Source organism: Trichechus manatus, unplaced genomic scaffold (assembly GCF_000243295.1).
Source record: "Trichechus manatus latirostris isolate Lorelei unplaced genomic scaffold, TriManLat1.0 scaffold00024, whole genome shotgun sequence".
Classification (NCBI taxonomy): domain Eukaryota; kingdom Metazoa; phylum Chordata; class Mammalia; order Sirenia; family Trichechidae; genus Trichechus; species Trichechus manatus.
Genome location: NW_004443960.1, coordinates 21111382 through 21123172, shown reverse-complemented (window position 1 = coordinate 21123172; position 11791 = coordinate 21111382).

Genomic DNA, 11791 nt, shown 5'->3' with positions numbered 1-11791 from the left:
GGGAGGGAAGTCCTGTGTTGCCAGAGGCCTTGTGTCTCGGCAAAGGACTTTGGTTTAGCTCATTCAGTTCTTCAGGCAGAGTTCTGGACTTGAGTTTTAGCCACCCTGAACCCCAGGGATGTGGGAGGCTTTGGGACGCTTTCAGGTTTATGATGCTAGTGGATTTCCGGTTTATGATGGAAAGGAGCTGAGATGTTCTAGAGGCAGCCATATGTAACAGGCCTACCACAGACTTAAGGTTCCCTTTGCCCCAGGAACTAGTCTTGTGATTTTGTTGGCATGAAGAAAACCATCTCTGACCCTCAAAATTATATTATTAGCCTCTTGGCAAGAAGAATGTAATTTATTTCATTTTATTGTTTTAAATAGTGCTCATCCCCACCTCCTTCCTCACTACAATCCCCAAACAAAATAATTAACAAGTTTGTTTGTTTGTTTGTTTTTAAAACCTAGGTCCAGTTTCAATTTCCTGTCAAATAAAACTGCAGCCCAGGGACGGTTTCCTCTAAACTGTGGTTCTGGAAGCTTCTGTCCCCAACCCTCAATCTTCTCACTGAAGAGAACCCCCAGGGGTCTCTCTGCCCCCACCACCCCCTTCCCCAGGACTGACATCCCCTGCTCCTGCAATGGATCAGCCCTATGATCAGAGGTACCCATTGGTGAAAGAAAGAAACCTATTTTGCTCATCACAAAACAGGTAACTGTTGACAAATAATATTTCAACTTCAGAACAAAATAAGGTTGTACTTACTCCTAGGTTGTACTGCTTAATTAAACGTGATGCCTTTGTGGAGTGCCGACACGAAGCACTCGCTCTTCGGAGTACTTTACAGGTATTAACTCATTTAATTGTCACAACAATCTTCTGAGGCAAGTACCAGGATTTTCCCCATTTTACAAATGAGAAAACTAAGGCACTGTGAGGTTAAGTAGCCTACCCAGTGTTATACTAGAAAGTGACTGAGCTGGGATTTGAACCCAGGAGTTCATGCTTTTAACTACTAGTTATGCTGCTCCAGTAACAACAACCACAGCAGCAACAGCAATAGAAAGAGCAATAATAGCAGCTACCAGTTATTGATGCCTTACTCTACTTCCAGGAGCCCCATGGCACAGTGCTTAAGAGCTGGGCTGCTGACCAAAAGGTTGGCAGTTTGAATCCACCAGCGGCTCCTTGGAAACCGTATGGGGCAGTTCTACTGTGTCCTATAGGGTCGCTATGAGTCGGAATCAACTCCATGGCAATGAGTTGGTTTTTTGTTTTGTTTTTAACACTATTCCCAGGCATCTTACTAAGCCTCTTTTACACATTATCTTATTTAATCCTCAATACAATTATATAAAATGGAGCCCTGGTGGTGCCCTCGGCTTCTAACTGAGAGGTTGGCAGTTCAACCCACCAAGCTGCTCCGCCTGAGAAAAACCTGGTGATCTGCTTCGGTGAAGATTAAACCAAAAAACAAAACAAAACAAACTCCTTGCCATAAAGTCAATTTGGATTCCTAGCGACCCAGTAAAGATTACAGCCTAAAAAACCCTGTGGGGCAGTTCTACTCTGTCACACGGGGTCACTGTGAGTTGAAATCAACTCCAGGGCATTTAACAACAACACAATTATACCAGGTACTATTACTATCCCCATTTCACAGAGAAGGAAGCTGAGGCGCAGAGAGGTTAGGTAACTTGCCCAAGGCCACAAAGATAGGAAGGAGTCAAATGATTCTTTTGAATTCCGGAGCCCTGGCGGCCCAGTGGTCAAGAGCTCAGGCCGCTAACCAAAAGGTTGGCAGTTTGAATTCACAAGCCGCTCCTTGCAAACCCTATGGGGCAGTTCTGCTCTGTTGTAGAGGGTTGCCATGAGTTGAATCGACTCCACTCGACGGCAGCGGGTTTGGTTTTTTGGTTTGCTTATGACAGGGACGCTCTACTGCACGCCGCCCCCCTCCCCGGCCCCGCCTATACCCCCCAGGCCACTGTGAAGAAACCCGAAGCTTGCGGAGGAGTGAGAGATTTGCCCCAAGTAGAGGACTTAGCTTGCAGTAGAGCGTGGGCGGGAGAGTCCAGGACCAGCTGATCCCACAGTGTGCGGAAACAGTCTTGGGCTCCGGGCGCTGGACCCGGAGCTCCTCCCGGGTCCTAGCTCCTCCCGGGCGGGCGACTCTGCAGTCCCTGCCCACCCCGCGGGCAGCGACACGACCGGGAGCGTCCTGTGGCCCAAGCCGCCAGGGAAAAGCCAACCAACCGGCTTCGAGTGTGTTTGCTTCTTTCTGCGACAACAATCACCCAAAGGAAACATTCCAAAGGTAGAATGAACAACCGCGGTCAAGTCCAAGCGTCTCGGCGGAGCCTGGACCGGGGGCTAGACAGACGCTGGGCAGGCGTCCTGAACCCTCGCGAACATCTCAGAAAGGACCCTCGCCCCGGCTCTGCGCCCCGGGGCCACGGCATGGGTAGACGCCGGAAAGCTGGACCCCGATCGCATCGGTAAGGTGTCCTAGCATCCCGATCACCGCAAGGCGACCGGAGACTGATGCCTGAGTGGCCACCGACCGACCGCGCGGTCGGCGTCCAAGAAGCCCCGGAGCCCAGCGGCCTCTTCGGTGCCAGCATCCCCGAACTGTCCGACGGGACTCAGCTAAGCTCACCTCACTCGGTTCGGAAGGGTCCGGTCTCGCGTATGCGTGGTCTGAGTGAGCTCTGTTCTGCTCCACTTACAACACGAGCATCCCCAGGCTGCTGCGGCCGCTGCTCTTGAGGTTCAGACTTGGGCCCGCCCCCTCAGGCCCCGCCCCTCAGGCCCCGCCCCCACCTGCCCAGGTAGATTCCCCAGGCTGCTGAGGATGTGCGGCTGTCCAGAGCCGGCCACAGCTCGGCAGCGCCCCCTGCCGCTGGAGGCCGCTCTTCGCCCCAGCCAGATGTGCGCCGTGCCTTCCTCTGGCCTTGCGCAGTGTTTGCTGCCGCCCTGAGGTCACCTTGCACCATGCATTCCAGATGGGTCTCTGCGGTGTCTTCCCCCAAGGCGTCTCGCAGAGTCCCCTTCCTGCGCCGTCTACTGTCATCCAGATGACAGGGACCCTCCCTGATCCATCACCTGGAGGAATCCCAAGCATCCTCCTTCTGCAGGCAGCGCCCACCATCTTGCCCTCCAGCTTCCTCCTGACCTGGAGCGTGGGGCTGCTTCAGTGTCCACCTGCGTCCAACTGTGGGCTGCAGGGGCTGTTTAGCCAGGCCTCTCATCCTTTGGTCTCTTCAGCTGCCTTTTTGCAGGGACTCATGCAGGTAACTAAACGAAATGAGGTTAGAAAATTGCAACTGGAGGGAACCATAGACACCTTGGCCACAGCCCCTTTGAATGGGGAAGAAACTGAGGCCCAGAGCCCAAAAGGATGTGTTCTAGCCCAGAGCTTCTCGGACTTTAAGGTGCTTATGAATCACCTGCAGATCTAGTTAAAATGCAGATTCCGATTCAGTAGGTATGAGACGGGGCTTTTTTTTTTTTTTTTTAAATTGTTGTAGTTTACAATTCAAGTCAGTCTGTCATACAAAAATTCACACATATACTGCTATATGACCCTAACTGCCCTCCCTACACTGTGACAGCACACTCCTGCCTTCCACCCCCAACCTCCTGCATCCACTCAACCAGCTCCTGACCCTCTCGGCCCTCTTATCTCACCTTCGGACAGAAGCCGCCCATTTAGTCTCATGCATCTACTTGAGCTAAGAAGCACGCTCTTCACGAGTATTGCTTTATGTCCCATGGTCCAGTCCAATCTTTGTCTGAAGATTTGGCCCTGGGAATGGTTTCAGTTCTGGGTTGACAGAGAGTCCAGGGGCCATGCTCTCTGGGGTTCCTCCAGTCTCAGTCAGACCATCAAGTCTGGTCTTTCTACCAGAACCTGAGTTCTGCACCCCACCCCTCTTCCGCTCTATCAGGGACTCTCTGCTGTGTTCCCTGTCAAGGTGGTCACTGGTGGTAGCTGGGCACCATCTAGTTCTTCTGGTCTCAGGATGATGCAGTCTCTGGTTTATGTGGCCCTTTCTGTCTCTTGGGCAGATCTGCAGGTGATTCATAAGCACCTTAAAGTCTCTTCCTTGTGTCTTTGGTGTTCTTCAGAGAATCTGCATTTTTAACAGCTGGGCTGATGCAGCTGGTCCAAGGACCACACTTTGAGTAGCAAGGGGCTAGAGCACTTACTTGTCCAGGTGGGTGGAAACAGGCCCCGTATTTTTAGAGGGCAACTTAAAGAAAGTGCCCTAAAAAATCTCAGCCTTTTTTCATGCTCATTGTAAATACATGCTCATTGTGAAGAAATCAAATGATAAAGAAAAAATGGAAATCTTATAATCTGCGACCTCCACTAAAAAACCACAGTTAACAGTTTGATATACGTCCTTCCAATTTGTGCATGTGTACATACATACACGCGTACATATATATTCTCTCACCTGGGGTGCGTGTGTATATATACACACTGTTCTTTTATTTCTTAAGTTTGTTTTAATGGCAATTAATACACAGTTATATTTGTATAGTAAAGCCAGTTTTTACATTTCATAGAATATTATGAGCAACATTCCTTGCTAAGATAGACATTCGCTTAAATATTTCATTCACGTAATTTATTTAATCAATCTATAAATATATTTTAAGGCTGTCTACAGTTTTTCACTTATATAAATTATTCTCTGTGTAATATTTTTATGTGCATCTCTGATTATTTCCTTGGGATAAATTCCTACTAGTGAGGTTTTTTTTTTTTTGGTCAATGAATTTACCCAGCGTCTTAATGACCTAGTGCTGCTGTAAAAGAAATACCACAAATGGTGGCTTTAATGAACAGGAGTTTATTTTCTCACAATTCTGGAGGCTAAAAGTCCAAATCAGTGTGACAGCCAGGTCAATTCCTTCCTTGTCAGTAGCCCTGGGCATTCCTTGGTTCCTTGGTTTGTAGATGATTGTCACATGGCGTCTATCTTCCCCCGTCTGTTTGTGCCTCTGTGTCTAATCTCCTCTTTTTGTAACTCAGATGTGATTAGGTTTAGGACACATCCTACACTGATAATTGCCTCATTAACATAACAAAGAAAGCCCTATTTTAAAATAGGATTACATCCACAGACATAGGGGTTAGGATTCCCACACATACTTTGGGGGACACAATTCAATCCGTAATACCTAGTTTAACTGGCAGAACAAAACCGAATTGTTAAAAGAGCAGGTTACAGAACAATATACAGAATAGGATATATTTACCAAAAGTTTTTAAAGAGAGGTTATCTACAGGGGTAGGTTTACAAGTGATTTTACATTTTAATTATCTGTGCTTTCTTGTTTTTCTACAATGAATATGTACATACATATGTATATATGTATTGTGTGTGCGTGTGTAAGTGTGTGTGTGCTTGGTGGTTTAGTGGTCTAATTCTTGCCTTCGATGCAGGAGACGCAGGATCGATTCCTAGTCAATGCACCTCAGGGACAGTCACCACCAGTCTGTCAGTGGAGGCTTTTGTGTTGCTATGATGCTGAACAGGTTTCAGTGGAGCTTCCAGACTAAGACAGACTAGGAGGAAAGGCCTGGCAATCTACTTCTGAAAATCAGTCAGTGAAAACCCTGTGGATCACAATGGTCTGATTAGCAAGTGATCATGGGGATGGCGCTGGACTGGGCACAGTTGGATTCTATTGTGCATGGGGTCACCGTGAGTCAGGGGCCAACTCGACAACAACTAATAACTAACAACGTGTGTGTGTATCAATATCATGTGTGCCATAAAACTAATAAAAGATGGGAAGCTAATTGCCTAGTTGATACCAAAGATAAGATTTGAAATCAGGTCTACGTACCTAGAGGATGGAGTGAATTTAGGATGGATTGGCTTCTTTTTTAAAATCTAGCTAAAATATATGTATATATATATATAATGAAGTGCACAGATCTTAAGAGTACATTTCATTGAGTTTTGGTAAATGTACACACCTGTGTAATATAGAACGATGCATAGAACATTTCTAACACCCAGAAAGTTCCCTCAACTCCCTTTCCACTGAATTCCCCTATAGACAACCACAAGTCTGATTTACATCACCATATATTAGTTTTCTTGCTTCTTAAAATTCATATAAATCATACAGTATGTACTTTTTTGTGTCTGGTTTCTTTCACGAAATTCACTTCTGACTTTTGTTTTTCCCACTATGCCATTGCTGCCTTATTGTTCCTGAGTAATTATTACCCCAGTTTTAGAGATAAGGGGACAAGACTCAAGAGAGGCTGGGTTTATCATTTGTTTACCATCAAGTAAGTGGTAGAGGCAGGATTTGGATCCAAGCCTGCTTTTCTACAAAGCCTGCAGACTTATCCACAAAGTTGCATGAGAATCTTGCTGTGGGTGGGAATCAACCCTCATCCTCCTAGGTCCCACGTGAAGAATGCCAAGAAGCCCTTGGAAGCCAGGGAAGTTCAGTATCTGGGATGACGTCTTACTTACCTAGTGCTGCTATAACAGAAATACCACAAGTGGATGGCTTTAACGAAGGGAAATTTATTCTCTCACAGTTTAGGAGGCTGGAAGTCTGAATCCAGGGCAACAGCTCCAGGGGAAGCCTTTCTCTCTCTGTTGGTTCTGGGGGAATGTCCATGTCATCAATCTTCTTCTGTTCTAGGAGCTTCTCAGCACAGGGACCCTGGATCCAAAGGACACACTCTGCTCTTGCCTCTTCTTTCTTGGTGTATGAGGGCCCTATCTCTCTTCTTGCTTCTCCTTTTATCTCTTGTAAGATGAAAGGTGATACAGGCCACACTCCAGGGAAACTCCCCTTACATCAGATTAGGGCTATGACCTGAGTAAGCGTGTTGCATCCCACTCTAATCCTCTTTAACATAACCTAATCTTGCCTCATTAACCACAGGCAGAAATCAGGATTTACAACACATAGGAAAATTACATCAGATCACAAAATGGAGGACAACCACACAATACTGGGACTTATAGCCTAGCCAAGGTGATCCACATTTTTGGGGGACACAATTCAATCCATAAGAGATGGAGAGAGGCCCCTCGCATCCCCAGCCACAGCAAAGAAAGCCTTCTATCAAGATGCCTGCATAAGGCATGGTCGATCCAAGCTGTAAAATTACTTTGGGTACAGAGTTAAAAAAAAAGTTACCTTGGGTCTCTGAACCACCCTCTGCCATTATAAGACCATAAGCAACTTCCTTTCCCTCTGGAAGCATCAGAGTCCAAATTTATAAAACATATCTAGTACCTGAGCACTTCTCACCACCTTGTGGGGTACCACCCTACTCCAATCCATCATCATCTCTCACCTGGGTCACTGCCATAGCCTCCTAGTTTGTCTCTGCCTTTACAGCCTATTGTCAATACATTAGCCAAAGGGATCCTATTAAATTAAAGTCAGATCACGTCTCTCCTCTATTTAAACCTCTTTAATAGCTTCTCACTTCATTCAAAGTAAAAGCCAAAGCCCTCATGATCACGTGAAAGGCCCTACATTATCTGGCCCCTATTGATAACTCTGCCCTTCTCTTCTACTGCTCTTATTGTGGCTCATTCTGCTTCATCCTTACTGGTGTCCTTGTTGCTCCTTGAACATGACTGACATACTTCTGACTCAGGGCTTGGTACTGGTGTCCCCTCTGCCTGACCTATCCAGTCCGCTTTCCCCCAACACATATACCCAGATAATTAAGTGGATTGCTCCTGTGCCTCCTTCAGGTCTTTGCTTTAATGTTAGACCTTCCCCAGCTACCCTACTTAAAATTGCAATCTTTCCCCATCTTCCCAATACTTCCTACTCCCCTTCTTATTTTATTTTTCTCTATAGAAGCCTGGTCAAGATCAGCAGAATTGCTTAGCCAACTCCCAGCTGATTTCAGGTGCCCCAGTCATACAGTATTGCTGTAGCAATTGATAACTAATATTGTTGTTGTTGTTAGGTGCTTGTGGAGTCAGTTCAGACTCATAGTGACCCCATGTACTACAGAATGAAATGCTGCCCAGTCCTGTGCCATCCTCACAATCCTTGCATGTTAGAGCCTGTTGCTGCAGCCACTGTGTCAATCCATCTTGTTGAGGATCTTCCTCGTCTTCGCTGACCCTCTATTTTCCCAAGCATGATGTCCTTCTCCAGGGACTGGTCTTGCCTGATAACATCTCCAAAGTACGTGAGATGAAGTCTTGCTGTCCTTGCTTCTAAGGAGCATTCTGGCTGTACTTCTTCCAAGACAGATTTGTTCATTCTTCTGGTAGTCCATGGTGTATTCAATATTCTTTGCCAACACCATAGTTCAAAGGCATCAATTCTTCTATGGTCGTCCTTACTTATTGTCCAGCTTTCCATGTATATGAGGTGATTAAAAATACCACGGCTTGGGTTAGGTGCATCTTGGTCCTCAAAGTGACATATTTGCTTTTCTTTCTTTTTTTTTTTAATGTATTTTACTGTTTTTAGGTAGAAGTTTACACAAAAAATTATATTCCCATTTAACAATTTTTATACAAATTGTTCCATGACATTGGTTCCTTTTTTCACAATGTGTCAGCATTCTCCTTATTTCCATTCTGTTTGTTCTGTTTCCATTGATCTAACTTCCCTTCCCCTCCTTGCCTTTTCATCTCTGCTTTTGGGTGACATCTTTGCTTTTGAACACTTCAAAGAGGTCTTTTGCAGCAGATTTGCCCAATGCAATATGCCATTTGATTCTTTGACTGCTGCTTCCATGGGTGTTGATTGTGGATCCAAGTAAAATGAAATCCTTGACAACTTCACTGTTTTCTCTGTTTATGATGATGTTGCTTATTGGTCCAGTGGTGAGGATTTTTGTTTTCTTTACGTTAAGGTGTGATCCAAACTGAAGGCTGTAGTCCTTGACCTTCATCAGTAAGTGCTTCAAGCCCTCTTCACTTTCAGCAAGTACAGTTGTGTCATCTGCATATTGCAGGCTGTTAATGAGTCTTCCTCCAATCCTGATGCAGTGTTCTTCATGTAGCCCAGCTTCTCAGATTGAATAAGTATGGTGAAAGGGTACAACCCTGACTCACATCTTTTCTGATTTTAAACCACACAGTATCCTCTTGTTCTGTTCAAACTGCCTCTTGGTCTATGTACAGGTTCCTGATAACTGATACTTCACTCAAATAGAAGCCTTGGAAGACTCAAACACCGTAGGACTATTGCAACAAGTGACAGGCTCAGCAGCAAGCCACTGATACGAGAGCCCAGAGTCTAGAAAAACCCAGCCACCGGGGGCCAAGTTTAGAGCTCCTTCACATTCAACATCAGCTACTCCCGCCTCAAAACTATGGTTATCTTGTCCCTGGAATTAGCCTTAGTAAAGTCATTTGGTTTCACGTAACAGAAAAGGACTCAAAATAGCGTAAGCAAAGAAATTATTAAATTGACGTAAGAATGGGTATTTTACAGAATCCAAAGAAACATAAATAAGGCCTCAGGAGAATGGAAACCAGGTATGTTCTGGATCCATCAAGAGGAGGATTTTGTAGGCTTTCTTGAGTTCTCAAACCCTCTCTCAGTTTCAGTGGCTCCCCAGGAAGAATTTGATTGGCCACTGGCATGCCAGTGACTTAGCTTCTTAGGGTCTGGTGTCCTTACCCTGTTCAAATTAGCTAGCAGCATGAGGGTAGAGACACATAGAATAAATATGGATGTAGAGATCCACCACAACGGGTGGGTGGGCAATTCTCAGGGAATGCCAGTGTTAGTACTTCTGGAGCACAGATTGCTTGCCAAAAGCAATGGTGTAGTGGTCATCTGTTTTTGCCTGCCAACATCCATTTCCTCTTTTTCTGGAAAAATACTTGAATTTCCTTTGGGAAATTATCCATCCCCCTTTTTCAGTCCATGTGGTTTAAATTGGGTTGACCTCACTCTGCCTCTAGATCTTGCCAATAAGCTTATCTCATAACTCCAGTCATAGAGTTTGGTTCACAGGGTGACATGAGCCCCAATTCAATCCATTGAGAGGCCAGCACAGGGCATTAGCTGGAAGATTTCAAAGAAAAACTTATCTTTCTGTTAGGGCTACTAGCATAAAGGACATGTGACCCAGGAACTGTGAGAAATATTACATGGGCCCTGGGAGTAAAGCCAACACAGAGAAAAGCAGAGCTGAGAGGTAGAGAAAGTTTCCATCCCAATGATAAAATGTCAGTCTCTGGACCCACCACTACCCAAAGTTAGGTCCATCTCCTGGAATTTTTTTCATATGAGCCAATAAATTGGCTATTGTGCTTAACACATTTGAGATGGGTTTCTCTCACTGAAAACCAAAAGAGTTTTAACTAATATCCCAAGACCAAACCCATTGCCATCGAGTCAAGTCCAACTTATAGTGACCCTATAGGACAGAGTAGAACTGCTGCATAGGGTGGTTCAGGGAAGGTCATGCTACCACAGGCAGCCAGTGAAAATCTTCTCCTGGAAAGAGTTTAACCAGTTCTTTTGCTAATGCATGAAAAGTCTTGCCAACTTCCCAGGTGTGTTAGAGTTTTCACTGCCCTCCACCCAGCCTACTTGACTCCGCCAATTTCTATATTTTACCATACATCATTTGAAACATCCCACTTCTGGTACTTATTTCTAATTGTACTCTAATTCAAGTACAAAGTTGAAAATATTCTAGCCAAACAACCCTTAATTGGTTTAGGTTTAAGCATGTAATAAATTAGCTCATGTATGGGGGGGTCTGGCCTCAGGTCCAGCTTAAACCTGGATTCAAAAAATGTCACTAGGACCTGGTTTCTCTGCCTTTAAGTCTTGGCCCTACTTTTCACTCCATTTTCTGGCCAATGTAGCCACAAGATGGCTGCATCAACTCCAGCCCCTACATATACATAACTCTGAATCTAGCACCAATGGTCCTCATTGGGCTTTATTGCCTTGCTTGAGGCGTGTTCCAACCTCTAACTGAGCACCATGACTAGAGTAATGAAAATCACTGATTGGCTTAGGCTTGTATTACAGGCTTCACCTCTGGAGCCAATGGGAGAGTTTCATGCAAAACACATGAGCTGAGAGTGAGGAAAGTGTGGTTTCTTCAAAGCAAAACCAGAGCAATAGGAAAAAACTATGAACTGCAAAAGTATCTTGCCTTTTATAATCCCCTTATTTTGCCTTCTTTGGCACTTGCAACTGATAATTGTCTCATTGAAACACTCTTGTCTCTTGGCTTCTTCAGTGTATCACTTTTTCTAAAATGTATTTATGCCCCTTGGAACTTTTTGTAATATCTCTGTAGAGTTTCTAGGTTTTAGAAGATCTGTGTTAGGGTTCAGTGACTCAGGAGACCAGTCATGAGAAATAGGAGGAAAACTTAAATCTTCTTGAGAGTCAAAGGGAATCTTAAGTGATTTAGAAAACTTGGTTAAGCAGCTATTAGAAAGTCCTAGGGTTTAGACTTCAGGGGCACAGGACTGGATAGTATGGGAACCCAGTGGGGATAAGTAAGCTTGCTCTTCACTTTGGCTCTTTCCATTCTAGAATGATGTCCCGCAGTTCTTGTGGATGTTGTCTTGCTCTATCAGAAGACGATCAAGGCTCTCTTTTTGTGCATGCTCATTAATCCAGTATCTTGGGAAGCCCACTCTCCTTGTTCAGTAGGAGGCGGGGGTCAGGATCCTTAGATTCACCCTTGTGTGAATTTCATAATGATTTTTCGGACGCTTCTTTTCTTGCAGGAAGCTGACTTTAGGTGATCAGCACCGCGGACAGCAGTCAGAGATGCAGTCATTGTTTCTTCTTTCA